The sequence below is a fragment of the Giraffa tippelskirchi genome, chromosome 4, assembly GCF_054371585.1.
Source record: "Giraffa tippelskirchi isolate mGirTip1 chromosome 4, T2T-mGirTip1v1.2.pri, whole genome shotgun sequence".
Classification (NCBI taxonomy): domain Eukaryota; kingdom Metazoa; phylum Chordata; class Mammalia; order Artiodactyla; family Giraffidae; genus Giraffa; species Giraffa tippelskirchi.
Window position 1 is genome coordinate 12,859,110 of NC_137278.1, and position 17,142 is coordinate 12,876,251.

At 39.3% G+C, this 17,142-nt stretch overlaps 1 protein-coding gene and 1 pseudogene across 1 annotated transcript in view; one reads left to right on the plus strand and one right to left on the minus strand.

The window, feature by feature from the left end:
• Positions 1-17,142, plus strand: part of LOC145545078 (olfactory receptor 1J4-like) — a 196,770-nt gene that overhangs the window by 31,102 nt on the left and 148,526 nt on the right. The window lies entirely within an intron of this gene.
• LOC145547149 (olfactory receptor 1L4-like) lies at positions 10,021-11,046 on the minus strand (annotated as a pseudogene).

The following is a 17,142-nucleotide window of genomic DNA, read 5'->3' on the forward strand; positions in this document are numbered from 1 at the left end:
AAAATAGAAAGATAGTTATACACACAGAAAAACAAATCAAAGGTTCAACATAAAGAATTTTGTATACCTGTACTTATACATATATGTACAGCTAGCTCTATACGGAAATGAATACATAATAAAGATTTATGTCATAGCAATGGAGAAAGGAAGGACTATTTAAAAAGTGATACTTATGACAACTGGCTCAACGTTTTGAAAAAATAAGGATAGATTTCTGCAGTATCTCACCTATACGTAAATAAAGCTCATATGAATGAACATTTAAGAGTAAAAAAATTTAAACCATAAAATAATTAGCTAAAAATAAAGGAGCATATTTTTATGGTCTCAGAATGGGGTTGCCATCCCAAGGAAGAAATAAAATATAGAGGCATGAATGACAAAATACTGTACTCAGAAATGTGAACATTACTCCAAAAGAGACCATAAGGAAAGCTAAAATATAAACTATTGGCTGAGAGAAAATATCAGCAACACATTTACCAAAGAAAACTTATAAGGAGATGTTCAACCTCATTGGTAATCAGAAAATAGAAATTAGACTGAATTACAATTTTTACCCATGAGATTGAGTAGAGGTTCAGAACAGGCTTCCCCGGGATGTGTTATTTTGGCCTGTAGATTAATTTGAACTCAAGCCAACTGAGACCCACTGGACTCAAGAAAAACTGCTGTTCCTCTCTTTACTAATTAGAATTGAATTGGAAGATTTATTACCCGAAAGAAATCTTACCTAAGTGGCCCCATCTGTATGGGAGGACAAACATCCAACCACCCAACATCTGCTCTTCTTGTTGTCTTGTGGATGACTCTCCTGTTCCTGAGAGCCCAGACTTCTATAGCAATCCTTAGCTCAGGATGGCACATAGGCCTCATTGGACCTTTCTGTCTTTTAACCTCCCATGTGTGTGAGGTCTCTGACCATGTCATGTATGTGAAGTTCTCATACAAATGAAATTAAATTTGATTTTTCCCATTAATTTATCTCACATTGATTTGATTATTAGACCAGCTGAAAGAAACTTTGAAGAGCACAAAAAATTCAGAAATATTAAAAATACACACACACACACACACACACATATATATTAATAATACACATTAAGAAGACCCACACATACACTGAGAATGAAAGGGTAACAGTATAGGTATTTTGATAGTCTCCCTAAGAACTGAAAATCTTTATGTCTTTATTCAGTAATTCCACTTATACAAATCTGTCCATTAAAAATAGTCATCTATGTATAGCACAAAGATATGTACACACATTTTGATAGTAGCATTGCTTCTAATGCTGCTGCTGCTGCTGCTGCTGCTAAGTTGCTTCAGTCGTGTCCGACTCTGTGCTACCCGATAGACGGCAGCCCACCAGGCTCCGCCGTCCCTAGGATTGTCCAGGCAAGAATACTGGAGTGGGTTGCCATTTCCTTCTCCAGTGCATGAAAGGGAAAAGTGAAAGTGAAGTCGCTCAGTCGTGTCCGACTCTTAGCGACCCCATGGACTATAGCCTACCAGGCTCCTCCGTCCATGGGATTTTCCAGGCAAGAGTACTGGAGTGGGGTGCCATTGCCTTCTCCGGTTGCTTCTAATACAACAATACAAATAAAACAAACCACAGAGGAAGCAACCTGAATATTCACAATAGGTGAGTTATTGAAACAAGTGTTAGTGAATTCACATTACTTAATATCTCACAGTCTTTAAAGAGACTAGATGGTTAATGTTAGTCAGGGCTTCCTAGGTGTTACTGTTGCTATTCCTAGGTGATGCAGTGGTAAAGAATCTGCCTGCCAACGCAGGAGATTCAGGAGATGCAGGTTGGATCCCTTTGTCAGGGAGATCCCCTGGAGAAGAAAATGGCAACCCACTCCAGTATTCTTGCCAGGGTAATCCCATGAACAGAGGGGCCCTGTGAGCTACAGCAGACATGCAATGTTAGTCACATATATGATTAATAGCACTCAGTACATACATACCATACACAGTTAGCTAAGGACATTGTGTATCTTTTGACTCTTTTATTGTCTCCAAATCCTAAGAGATAAGCATTATTGTTTGGATTGGCCAAAAGATTGGTTATGTAAGGTGTTACGGACAAACTCGAACTTACCTTTTGGCCAACCCAATATATCCCTATTTTACAGATTAAAAAATAGACTTTAGCAAAGTTAAGTAACTTACCAGATTGCATAGTAACTAAGTGGTAGAGCTGAGGTTTGAATTCAGGCAGTCTGATGCAGAGTGGAAGCTACTCATTGGTAAGCTGTGTTATCAGTGTTACACCACTGCCTATGATATTTTGTTAAGTGACAAAAGCAAGTTGCAGAACAATGGATATAGAATAACCCCGTTTTTGTAAAGAAAATACTCTCCGTTATATGTTGTGTTTGTTGTGGTGTGTGCGTTTACATAGTGTAGTTGCCTTTGGAAGTGAGAATGAATGGATGTAGTGGGTAGTTCTTTCCATATTTAATTTTATGTGTTTGCATTTAAAAATAAGGGATGCATGTTTCTTTTATTAATTTTATAATTAAAAGGTGACAGCTCCCTAAAATTACACTTCTTAAAGACCTAGACTTGTGTGAATATTTTGAAGGTTTTTCATTACATATATCTATATGCATATTATATTCAGAAATGGGGTCATACTATCCATAATGATTTTTCTCTTATCACAGTGTTACAATGGATAGTTTTGTATATAAATATTTTGCACTTATGAGAGAGTTTCTACGGTATATAATACATTCTGAGAGATGAAATGCTGAGTTCATGAACAAAGAAATTTGTAATAGATACTCCCAGTCTGAGACAATTGTCCTTTCATTCCATTTTGGGTAAATGTATTCATTTTACTCTGTTCTCTTTCCCCAGTTTGTTCACCATATCTTTCAGCCTCATTCCTGGGGCACTGTTTTTCCCTGGTGATGAAGGACTAATTCATCCTTGTTGGTCTTGACCCCGGAATTCTCCATATCTATGTGACTTTCCTCTGGGTGGTAGGGAGCCTCCTTCCCATCTTACTGAAACTGCTAACAGTGTATCTTCCTCATGCCTTGAGCAGGACCTTTCACCTCAGTGTACCCATCAATAAGATGGGTGTGGTTTAACTTTTTGTCTGCCTGCTCCTGTCATTTGGAGACATAGGTATATTACCATGTACCATTCCCACATCAAATTGTTTGCATTAAATAAGTGCAGATTTGTATATCAATTATACGTCAATAAAGCTGTAAAAAAAAAAAATCAAGCTGTATTGCAGAGCCTTGATTTCAATGATTTTGACTGCAGTTGGTGGAGCAGTCTCAGGGGTAAAAGTCAATTCCACTTACTTTCAGTACCTGTTTGTTGCCCCCAGAGCACACTTAGAGGGGAGAAGCTTGTGTTACCTAATGCCAGATCATTACATGTGTTACGTACCTGGAAACTCTGATGGGAAAATGCTCTGTCAATGAATGAGATGCTAGAATTCAGACATGAACTGCCTATGTCACTTCCCAGATATTTAGCCTCTCTCCCATGCTGATTATTTTGCATAACTCACATAAAGTGGAAGTAGGATATTTCTTTATCAAGGTTTTGTGATGATTAAGAAGCATGGGGTTTTGATTCATAGCCAGTTTTAGAATAAAAATTGAAGCATTTTTCATTATTTTCAAAAGCACAATTATAATAAATTGATTAGGTTATGCACACTCAATTTTATTATTAATTAAATATCTTATTTCACTACTTGCCTATTATTTAAACAAAATAATATGTGCTAACACACTTTTACATGGTATAGGACTTTGTAAATAAAAGTGATTATGGTTAGTAACAAAACATCTTGTGTCACTGGAAAAGTAAATATAGTTGAGTAAAAGAGTTTGGTAACTCTTTCCACAGGTGTTTAATATTACTGCTATGACAAGAAGCTAGAATAATGACATTTTAATGATTGGTAGGGCTTGTCATCAGGTAGTAGTTGGGAAAGACCAGGAGAGACTGGAAACTTTGCAAGCCTTTGAGATCACACTATCCCTCCTTAAAAGGTATTTACTATCTTCCTTGATAGCACAAAGAGACTATTTCTATACATCTCAATTTTTCTTCCTTAGTATTTTCTACTTAGTGGACATTTATCATCACTGGTTGATTTCTCTTCCTTGCTAAAACAGCACCTGTCTCCAAGCCATCAGCCACATGAAACCAAGGAGTCCAAAGTTGGAGCAGAGAATGCACTTTATGAAGAGAATATACAAATGTTTAGAGAGTAATATTTGGGTGCCAAGCTATATCTCATCCATGCACCTGCTCCCCAGGATGAGCAAGGATGGTTGAAGAGCAACTAAACTGGGGAAAGTTCAGTTAGCATTTATTGGACAGGTTCTGCACTTAGCTCCTGTCTCATGTAATCCTCACAATAGAACTAGGATGTTAGTAGTATTATTTCCATGTTTTATAGATAAAGAACTTAAGTTCAGAGAATCACTCAACTGGTATAAAACAAATTCAAACTCAGGTACAAATTGTGTGTTTCAAAGTACTTTATCAGAGTTCTTCCCCAAACCATCATCATGGGGTGGAGAGCTAAGCCAGCCTGTCCTTTGTCAGCAGCCATCCTCTTCCTGCCAACTACCTTCAGCCTCCTTGCTGACCTGTTCCTCCTTCTCCATCCTTTGCTCCCACACATTGGGACATTTTCATTTTCCTTCCTTCCTTCCTGCTCCATATCTACCTCCTGTCCCACAAAGACTTAGGCTTGGCTGTTCCTCGCCTTTATGAGGAAATGGTTGTGAAGACTCTGGACCTCAGCTCTGGAAAATTCTAAGCCAACAGCAGCTCTGTGCTCTTGGAGCATCAGGACCTGATTTTATTTTATTTATTTATTTTTCTTTATTATAATTATTATTTTTAATATAAATTTATTTATTTTAATTGGAGGCTAATCACTTTACAATATTGTAGTGGTTTTGCCATACATTGACATGGATTTGCCACGGGTGTACATGTGACCTGATTTTAGAATCTTTCCTGAACCCACTTTTTTTTTTAATTCAGCTTCTCCTTATCTTGCATCTTCCCACTGCCAGCATGAAGATCATATGTGTATAGTCTCCTGAACAGGAAAGTCCTGCTGAGGGGTCTGCAGGGCCCTTTTCAGGATGATCTTTCCTTCCCCATCTTTATGAAATCTCTCCTTTCTGCCTAGTTTTCCCTCTTAGATTAAAGCCTCATGTAGTCCTTCTCAGCTGTTCAATTCTAGATGCCAAGACAAGTGGACTTTTCAAATCTGCCCATTGGAATCCTTTTTGTGTGTCATTGTCTTCCCTCTGTCCCAACATACTGATCCATCAGAGGTGCTGAAAGTGACTCTCTTGAAAACCAGGCTCTTGTGTTTCTCTGCTGAGCTGGCCATGTCTCCCCCAGACTTCTCCACCTTGAGGCCCCCATGTCATTGCAGCCTCTTCCCATGTATATTCTCATCATGGTCATATAATAGCTAACAATTCCACAGTGCTTACACATGCCAGACACTGCTCTAAGAACTTCCCGTGTATTAAGACATTTAGTCTTTACAGCACTCCATTTTACAGATAAAGAAAGTGAGGCAGAGGGAACTGAAGTGACCTGCTGAAGGCCACATAGCTAGATTGTGGAGCCAGATTCAGGGTGTATCCTCTTAACACCAGTGTTGTCCTAACTTTCTTGTTCACTTGTTCCTCTGCTGACTCCTTTCCTGGAAGAGATAACTCTGTGGCTCTGGTTTGTAGGATGTGGGCTGTGCCCTTTAATGCAGGGGCCAGTGCTTTACACAGAGTAGATTCTCCAAAAATGTGTGATATGCAATTATAAGGAGAGAGAGGAGAAAATAGAGAAGAGGCAGTGTTTCCTGGCTTTTGAGCTGAAGAAGAGAAGAAAGGATTAGGAAAAGATCACATGAACATGTTAACCCATGGTCTTTGTTCCCAGAGACCCCTTAGCCTGCCTACCTGTGGGCTTGACAGTGGAGATTCAGGGTCCTGATCAGGCCTGGGGTCCTGCCAGCGGGTTATGATCAGGCTCTGAATCTGAGGAAGGAGGCAGGTTTCAGTGAGATCTAACTTCAAAAGTGCGCTGATTCTTCTCTGTACCTACAGTGAGAACTGTTGATAGGAGGGAGACCCAGTGGGAGTATCCTCCGCCTCAAGCCAGACCTCTGAGGGCATCAGTGCTGCAGCCCTCCCAGGAGAGGAGAAGAGTCCTGATGCCCTCACTGAGCTCTGTGCCCAGAAGACTAGGGAGCCTGGCTGTAGAGCTGTAGCCTCTACACCTGAAATGGAAGTAGGACTGTGGAGCCAAAAGTGTGGTGGTGTGTTCATGTACATGCATGTGTGTTATGTACATATGTGTGCTGGTACACCCTCTGTGCTCTCTGTACCTGCCTGTGCTCCTGTGCGTGTCAGCATGTTGCTGGAAGGAGGGGTGATGGCCTCTGACATCTCTGAGTTTTTTCGTCTGCATAGATGACTGTGTTTAGGTGCAGGTATCATGTTTTGGGGAAGAGATTAAGGTACAAGCTCTGGAACCAGACTTGTACTTGTGCTTAGTCGCTCAGTTGTGTCCGACTCTTTGCAACACTATGGACTGTTAGCCCTCCAGGCTCCTCTGTCCATGGGATTCTCCAGGCAAGAACACTGGAGTGGACTGAGCGACTTCACTTTCACTTTTCACTTTCATGCATTGGAGAAGGAAATGGCACCCCACTCCAGTGTTCTTGCCTGGAGAATCCCAGGGACGGGGGAGCCTGGTGGGCTGCTGTCCATGAGGTCGCAGAGTTGGACGTGACTGAAGCAACTTAGCAGCAGCAGCACCATAGGGTATATTTGGTATCATTGAGTAACTTACACTGACACATCTAACCCAAAGCCCATAGTTTTACATTAGGCTTCGTTCTAGGTGGTGTACCTTCTATGGGTTTTAACAAAAATATACTGACATATATCCTTCATTATAGTATCATAGAGAATAATTTCACTGCCTAAAATTCCTGTGCTCCATCTATTCATTCTTTCCTTCCCTAACCCCTGGCACCTACTGATCCTTTTTACTGTCTCTGTAGTTTTGCCTTTTCTGGAATACACTGTTGGAATCATATAGAATGTAGCCTTTTCACATTGGCTTCTTTCAGTTAGTATTTGCACTGAAGATTCTTCCATGTGTTTTCATGGGTGGGTGGCTCATTTCTTCTTATAAAAAGTGAAAGTGTGAACTATTGGTTGTTCAGTAGTGTCTGACTTTTTGAGGCCCCATGGACTGTAGCCTGCCAGGCTCCTCTGTCCATGGAATTCGCCAGGCAAGAAAGCTAGAGTTGGTGTCCATTCCCTTCTCCAGGGCATCTTTCTGACTCAGGGATCGAGCCCTGGTCTCCTGCATTGAAGTCAGATTCTTTACCATCTGAGCCACCATAGCTGAGTACTATTCCATTGCCTATATTTATCATGGTTTATTTCACCTATCAATATGTATCTTTTTGTAAGTAGCTAGAGATGACTTATTGTACACAGGAAATGCAAAAATTTATTTTGCTGCCTGATGTCAACTGAAAAAAATGCACCACCTGAAAGTTGAGAATTATATTTTATTCAGCACACAAAACTGAAGACTTAAGCCCAGGACTCAGCCTCTCAGATCATTCAGAGAGACTGCTCCAAAACTGCAACTGAGAGGTCAGGATATATAGGAGCTTTTGTAACACAGATCAGGTTTTCAGAATATCAAAAGATTACTGTTAATTCCAGAAAACCAGGCATCTTGAGTTAATGGATTTACCATGTTCTATGTATCATGCTTGGTTGCTCAGTCGTGTCGCACTGTTTGCAACTGCATGGACTCTGTCCATGGGATTCTCCAGGCAAGAATACTGGAGTGGGTTACCATTTCCTCCTCCAGGGGGTCTTCCTGACCCAGGGATCGGACCCGGGTCTCTTGAGGCTCCTTCATTGGCAGGTGAATTCTTTTCCACTGAACCACCTGAGAATCCCATTTTCTATGTATGAGAAGATGCAAAAGTCTGGGCTCTTGGAAATCATTCCTTTGCTATGAACCTCAGCTATCTGGGACCAGTATCCTGTGCTTTCTCATCTGAGTCTGCTCAGAGTTCATCCTTAGGAGTGACTGTAGTGGCTGTCTGCTGATGGTAGCCACTATTTTCCCATCCTAGCCTCCCTATTCTCAAGTTTAAAAAGCCCCAATAAGAGCTTTTCTCTGTCTCTCAAAGAAATTCCAATGTTTATTGCTTTTACCAGCTTGGATGATTTCCACTATTTGTTTTATTAAAGTTTAGCTGATTTATTATATTAGTTTTAGGTGTACTACATACTGATTCAGTATTTTTATAGATTATGCTCTGTTTAAAGTTATTACAAAATAATGGCTATGGTTTCCTGTGCTGTATAGTATATCCTTGTTACTTATTTATTTTATACATTGTAGTTTGTATCTTTTAATCCTCTACCCCTATCTTGCCCCCTACCCCTTGCCTTACTCCACTGGTAACCACTAGTTTGTTTCCTACCTGTGAGTCTGTTTCTCTTTTGTTATATTCATTCATTTGTTTTATTTTTTAGATTCCACATAAAAGTGATAACTTAAAGTAGTTGCCTTTGTCTGCCTGGCTTGTTTCACTAAGCATTATACCCTATAGGTTCATCCACACTGTGGCAAATGGCAGAATTTCTTTCTTTTTTATGGCTGAGTAGTATGTCATTGTATATATACCATATCTTCTTTATTCATTCATTGATTTAGGGATAATTGGTTGCTTCCATATCATGGCTATTGTAAATAGTGCTCTTGTGAACATTGAGATGGATGTTTCTTTTTGAATTAGTATTTTAATTTTTCAGATATAGTTCCAGGAGTAGAATTATTGGATTATATGGTAGTTCTAATTTTAGATTTTTGAATAGGTGCCATACTGTTTTCTACAGTGGCTGCGCCAATTTACATCCCCACCAACAGTGTACTAGGGATCCTCTTTTTTTACATCCTTGCCAACATTTGTTATTTGTAAACTTTTTGATAATTGACATTCTGACAGGTATGAGGTGATATCTCATTGTGCTTTTGATTGGCATTCCCTGATGATTAGAGCGGTTGAACATCTTTTCATGTGCATGTTGGTCCTCTGTGTATCTTGTTTGGAAACATGTCTATTCAAGTCTATTTTACGCCCATTTTTATGGTATTATTTGTTTTTTGATATTGAATTGTATGAACCATTTATATATTTTGGATGTTAATCAAATATTTTCACCCATTTAGTAAATTGTCTTTTCATTTTGTAGATGGCTTATTTGGCTGTGCAAAAGTTTTTGAGTTTACTTAGGTCTCATTTAAAAATTTTGCTTTTGTTTCTTTTGCTTTAGGAGACAAATATCAAAAAATATTGCTACAATTTATGTCAAAGAGTGGTCTCCCTATGTTTTCCTCTAGAAGTTTTATTGTTTCAGGCCTTAAATTTAGGTTTTTAACTCAAATCTGTTTTTTCTATGGTTTAAGAAAATTGGTTTTCAATGTTTGAAATATTCTGCCTAATTCCTCTTCTATTGAATCTTCAATTCTCAAAATCGAAACACTCCTAAATAGCAATCTCAGGTCATCCCTCCAAGAAGTCTTTGCTAATTTTCTATCAAACCTATGTTATTTCTTACTTAAAAATAACAAAATTTTATAGTTTCTGGAACACTATCCAGTGTGAAGCATATAGAAGAGTTATTTGGGGATAGCTTTCTCCAATATATGAATGGCAGAAAATGTTTCCCTACATCTAGATTCCTAGCAGTATTTGGCCTGGGATTGAACATACATTTGTGCCAAGTGATTGATAGAGACCAAGTGATCTGGCTTCCATGTCAGTGCTCTTACTGTGACTCAAGACCAGCTCTCATCAGTTCTTTGGGTACCACATGAGAAATGGTACACAAGAAGAATAACCTGATCATCTCTTGGGTCATCTCCCAATTATGACATTCCCTCTTATTATTATTCTTTCTATGACTGAATTCTGCCCCTTAATTTCCTCAAACCCCTCTTCATATCTTTGTTCATCAAGCTGTAGATGAAAGGGTTCAACATGGGTGTCACTATTGTGTACATAATTGTGGCTACCCAGTCCTTCACCACTGAGTACATGGACAGTGGCCTAAAGTAGACATAGAAAATACTTCCATAGAAGAAGACCACCACAGTGAGGTGGGAGCCACAGGTGGAGAAGGCCTTCCACTTTCCAACCACAGAGGGGATTTTGAGCACAGTGACGAGGATTCTCAGGTAGGAGAAGAGAATGCACAGGAAAGGGGTGGCAATGACAGCCAGGGTCTCGGTCATGACCACCATCTGGCTGGATGAAGTGTCAGAGCAGGAGAGCTTGAGCACAGGCTGGGTATCACAGAAGAAGTGCTTGATGACATGGGAGGCACAGAAAGACAGGCGGGACATGAGTAGCACACGCAGCAAGGCGTGCAGGTGAGAGATGGCGCACGAACCCAGCAACAGGAGGAGGCAACGCCGTGGGCTCATGACCACATCATAATGGAAGGGGTTGCAGATGGCTACCAGCCGATCTATGGCCATCGAGGCCAGCAGGTAGCTGTCAGTGTTCCCCAAGGCCATGAAGAAGTACATCTGGACCAGACAGCCCACGTAGGAGATAAACTTTGTCTCTGAGAGTAAGTTCACCAGCATGTTGGGCACAGTGGCTGTTGTGAAGCAGATATCCATGAAGGACAGGTTGCTGAGGAAAAAGTACATGGGGTGTGGAGCCGGGAGTCAGAGTGGATGGCCAGGATGATGAGTCCATTCCCCACCAGGGTGATCAGGTATGTGATGAGGAAGACAGCAAAGAGGGGTTTCTGCAGGTGGGGGTTGGAAGAGATGCCCAGGAGGATAAAGCCCGAGATGCTGCTGCTATAGTTCTTCATGTCCTTGACCTCTGGTCAGGGTTTGGAGGAGTCGTGGGAGAGATGTGAAGAGCAATTTGACCAAGATGCCTTCTTCCCTAATCTCCAGCCTATAACAAAAAGAAGCCCACTGCCATTATTAGGATTTTAAAGAATATCTACTTCAAGAAACTACAGAGATCAGGGGATAAAATCCAAGAAGGGGAAAGGTAAACAAGTCCAAGCCACTCCCTAAAGGAGAAGCTAAACTTTTCCCTTGTGTTCTTAGGAACTTATAATTTGTCTGATGAGCTCTTCTCATTTCTCTGTGGGAAGATATCTCTTAAGTTCTTTCTTGATCAAATTTGTAAATTCCCCTTCTGCCTGCTTTTTTCTCATTTTGAAAGGGAAGAGGCTGTTGGGTTCCCTCATAGATCAAGATGTTTCCATACAAGGGGTCCTTATGAATGAGATTCTCTCATCAGGATCCTCTCCTGCTCACTTGTCCAGAGGTGGTGGTGGTGGTGGTGGTGGGACAAAAGTGAGCATTGGATTTCATCAGTGCTCCTCAGTAGCCACAAAGTTCAGTTGAGACTTCCTTAAGTCTTCCGAGTAGAAAGTGCTTAAAGATTTATTTAAGCAATTCCATTTGGGTCACATGCTCTAGATGCTCAGATTCTAGGTTTTTGGTTCAGGAATGTCCTTCCAAATAGTCACATTATCAGAAATGTTACTAAGATTTATTCTCTCGATATGTTGATTTTTCTGATTAAGAAACTATGAAGATCTTGGGCTTCCCTGGTGGTGCAGTGGTTAAGAATCCACCTGCCAATGCAGGAGACCCAGGTTTGATCCCTGGTCTGGGAAGATACCACCTCCCAGGGAGCAAATAAGCCCATGTGCCACAACTACTGAGCCTGTTCTTTAGAGCCTGGAAATTGCAACTGCTGAAGCTCATGCACTTTAGAGCCCATGCTCTGCAACAAGAGAAGGCACCACGATGAGAAGCCCTCACACCATAGCCCTGCTAGCTGCAACTACAGGAAAGCCCATGCAGCAACGGGACCCAGCACAGACAAAAATAAATAAATAAAATAAAAAAGGAAGTAAGAAGTTTTTGTTCTAAATATTCAAATATTACAGGAAATTAAAACACTGTGTGTAAGGACTCCATCTCACCAATGGCACTGGAAAGACAAGGCAAGGATGATCTCTGTTACCACTGTTAAGCTACACTGTTCAGCTGACAGTCTTACTCAGTGAAAAAGCAAAGTGAAAGAAACAAAGAGCATAAACATTAGAAAAGTTGACACTGTCATTATTAAGTGACTTAATTGAATCCTGTGAAAATTTCAGCAAAGTGGTCGAATATAAGATAAATATACAAATACCAGTCTATCCTAAAGGAAATCAGTCCTAAATATTCATTGGATGGACTGATGCTGAAGCTGAAGCTCCAATACTTTGGGCCACCTGATGCGAAGAACTGACTCATTGGAAAAGACCCTGATGCTGGGAAAGATCGAAAGCAGGAGGACAACGGGATGATAGAGGATGAGATGGTTGGATGGCATCACCTACTCAATGGACATGAGTTTGAGAAAGCTCCAGGAGTTAGTGATGGACAGGGAAGCCTGGCATGTTGCAGTCCATGAGGTCGTAAAGAGTCAGACACGACTGAGAGACTGAACTGGAACTGACATACAAATATTGACGTTCTTCCTATAGAAAAAATATGTAATGGAGCAAAACATTACAACTGACAATGGTAAGAAAGTCTGAAACATACTTAGGATATACCTGAGAAAGCAAAAAGGAAATGGTAAAGGGCTATATGAAGAAACTATAACAGACCACAAATGAGCAATCTGAATAAATAGAATACATTTTAGAAATATGTCTAAAAATGGAACAGTCAATATTTAAAAATGTCAATTCTTAGATTCCACCTATAAGGTTTATCATACAATATTTGTATTTCTCTGTCTCTTTCATTTAGCAAAATGCCCTCAAGTTCCATTCAAGTTGTAAATGGCAGAGTTGCCTTTTTTCTAATGGTTGAATCTGAAAAGGACTAACTTATGGAAACAGAGAGTCGTAGTGGTTTCCAGATGCTGGGAGGTGAGGGAAATGAGATGTTGATCAAAAGATACAAATTTCCATTATAAGATGAATAAGTTCAAGAATCTAAAGTACAACTGGTGACTAATATTAACAATATAGTATTATATACTTGAAAGGTGCTGAGAGGGAATGCATTCATTTATTTCTTATTTATTTTATGGAGATATAAGTGACATGGAATTAAGTAAGTTTAAGGTGTTCAGTATGTTGATTTGATGCATTTAGGTATTACAATATGAGTAACAATGTATCATTAGCTAACACCTAAATCACATCATATAATTATTTCTTTTTTGGTGGCAACAATTAAGATCTAGTCTAATAACATCTGTGAAGGTTTATAATATATTATTGCTGTGTATAATCACTATGCTGTGCATAGATCTCCAAAATTTACTTATCTATTGGTGGCAACTTTATACTCTTAAATATCTTCCTAATTTCTCTATCCCGTAGCTCCTGGTAACAGCCATTCTACTTAAGGGAGTAGATCTTAGCTATTCTGACCACAAAAAATAAAAATGGTAATTTATATGAGGTGATGGATATGTGATTATCCCTTGTGTTAGTCCTTTTGAAACATCTAAATTTATCACAACATCTTGTGCACCTTAAACTTACACCATGTTATATGTACATTATGTCTTAATAAAGCTGAAAAGGAGTCAACTGTTCTCAAATCAGTTGAATTAAGGGCTTCCCTGGTAGCTCAGCTGGTAAAGAATCTGCCTGCAATGCAGGAGACCCTGGTTTGATTCCTGGGTTGGGAAGATCAGCTGGAGAAGGGAAAGGCTACCCACTCCAGTATTCTGGCCTGGAGAATTCCATGGACTATGCAGTCCATGGGTTCACAAAGAGTTGGACAGAACTGAGCCATTTTCACTTGCACCATTAATAACACCCCAGGGAATTTTTTTAATGGGAATTGAGAAATCCATTCTAAAATTCATCTAGAGAGGTAAATGGTCAAGGAAAGAGAAAAGTGAAAAAAATGAAATAATGAGAGATTACTTTTCTAACCAAAAATATAGCACAGTATAATGAAAAACAATAAGGTAATGGGGTACACAGAAAAACAAGTCAATGGTTCAATATGAAGAATTTTGTATACCTGTATTTACACACGTATATACAGCTAGATCTGTGTGGACTTAATATATAGTACAAATTTATTTCATACCAATGGAGAAAGGATGGACTCTTTAAAAAGTGATATTTATGACAACTGGCTCAATGATTTGAAAAAATAAGGCTAGATTTCTGTCTAATCCATCATAGAAGTAAAGCCCATATGAATGAACAATTTAAAAGAATCTAAACAATAAAATAATTAGGTAAAAGTAAAGAAGCATATTTTTATGGTCTCATAATGAAGATGACATCACAAGGAAGAAATAAAATATAGATGCATGAACGACAAAATACTGTACTCAGAAATGTGAACATTACTCCGAAAGAGACCATACAGAAAGCTAAAATATAAACTATTGACTCAGAGAAAATATCTGCAACACATTTACCAAAGTAAACACATGAGAAGATGTTCAACCCCACTGGCAATCAGAAAGTAGAAATTAGACTGAATTGCAATTTATACCTGTGAGATTGTGTAAAGGTTCAGAACAGGTTTCCCTGGGATGTGTCATTTTGGCCTGTAGATTAGTTTGATTTCAAAGCAACTGAGACCCATCGGGCTCGACAAAAGCTGCTGCTTCTCCCTTTACTTCATAGAATTGAAATGGAATTATTACCAGAGAGAAATTTTATCCAAATGGACCCATCTGTATGGCAGGACAAACATCCCACCACCCAGCATCTGCTCTTCTTATTGTTTGTGGATAAACCTTCTGTTCTTGAGAGCCCCAGGCTCCTACCTTAACCTAGCTTGAGATGGCACATAGATTTCATTGGACCTTTCTGTCTTTTAACCTCCCATGTCTGTAAGGTCTCTGGCCCTGTCACGTATGTGGAGTTCCCAAAGAAAATGAAATTTGATTTTCCCCCATTAATTTGTCTCATGTCAATTTGATTATTAAACTAGTGGAAAGAAACGTTGAAGAGGATAGAAAATTTCCCCATTATTGTAAATGTATATTTTTTAGCAATATAGAAAAGGAAGAAGACCTATCCTTAAAAAATAGTCAAGGATATTATACAAACCTACCTATGAAAAATAGTCATCTAAGTGTAGCACAAAGATATGTACATACATTTTGATTTTAGCATTGCTTACAATACTGAATAAACTGAAAAGTGGAAGTCACTCAGTTGTGTCTGACTCTTGGCGACCCCATGGACTCTACAGTCCACGGAATTCTCCAGGCCAAAATATTGGAGTAGGTAGCCTTTCCCTTCTCCAGGGGATCTTCCCAACCCAGGGATTGAACCCAGGTCTCCTGCATTGCAGGCGGATTCTTTATCAGCTGAGCCACAAGGGAAGCCCAAGAATACTGGAGTGAGTAGCCTATCCTTTCCCAAGGGGATCATCCCCACCCAGGAATCAAAGCGGGGTCTCCTGCATTGCAGGCAGATTCTTTACTACCTGAGCTATCAGGGAAAATTTGGTATTATAAACAACATTTTGATTTTAGTAGCTTACAATACCAAATACAACAATACAAATAAACAACCAACAGAGGAAACAACCTAAACATCTACACACAGTCTTTAAAGAAATTCAATGACTAATATTAGTCAACATTTATTATCACTCAATATATATATACCACACACTGACGCAAGAAGTACTTTGACTATTTTTATCATTTTATTGTCTCCAAATTATAAGATATAGGCCCTATTATATCCCTATTTTACAGGATAAAAAATTACAGTTTAGCAAAGTTTACCAACTTACCAGATCCCATAGTTAGTAAGTGGTTGAGCTGAGATTTGAATTCAGGCAGTTTGATCACAAAGTGGAAGGTATTTATTCATTACTAAACTGTGTTGTCACTGTTACACTACTGCCTATGATATTTTAAGTGATAAAAGCAATTTGCAGAATAGCGGATAGAGTAATCCTATTTTTGTGAAGAGATATACTTCCTTTATATGTTTTCTTTGTTGTGGCGTCTGTGTTTACCTAGGGTAGTTGCCTCCTGAAGTGAGAATGATGGGATGGAGTGTGGAGTTCCTTCCGTATTTCACTTTATGTGTTTGCATTTAAATATAAGGGACACATGTCTCTTTAATTAATTTTATAATTAAAAAGTGGAAGTTCCCTAAAATTGGACTTCCCCGAGAACTAGGGATGTGTGCATATTTTTAAGTTGCTTTCTCTGCTTAGATCTACACACACATATTATATCCAGAAATGGGGTCATATCATTCAGAATACTTTTCCTCCTCCATAGACAGTGTTGCAGTGGATATTTTTGTATATAAATATTTTGCTCTCATGAGAGAGTTTGTATGGTACAGAATATATTCTAAGAGGTGGAAAGCTGAGTTGGAGCTTGTGAACACAGAAAATTTTAGTAGGTACTCCCAATCTGAGACAATTACTCTTCAACCTACTCCTGGGGAAAGTATTCATTTGACTCTGGACTCTTTCCTGGGTTTCCTTCACTGTCTCTCTCTCTCTTTTTTTTTTAGCCTCAGTTTTCCTTGGTGGTGAAGGACTATCTGACTTGCCTTGGTCCTGAACCCAGATTGCTCAGATCTATGTGACATTTCTCAGGGCAGTAGTGAGTCCCCTTCCCATTTAGCTGAAACTGGTAAGATTGTCCGTTTCCTCAAGCCTTGGGCAGGTCCTTTCACTTCAGTGTACCCAGTCAAAAAGATGGGGGGAGGGGCGTGGTTCAACTTTCTGCCTGCCTGCTCTTGTCATGTAGACTCAAGTAACATTTGACATTTGTATATTACTGTGTACCATCATCACATCAAATTGTTCATTAAATACGTGCAGATTTGTATATCAATTAGACTTCTTTAAAGCTAAAAAAAAAAAAAAAGAGGCAAGCAGCATTGCAGAGTGTTGAAGATTTGCAGACTTAATCTACACTCTTAAGAGAATCCTGCCTATTTGTCTCTGAAAACTTTTCAGAGTTAGCCTTAAAATGAATTCAGTGATTTTGACTGCAGTTGGGTGAGCAGTCTCATGGGTAAA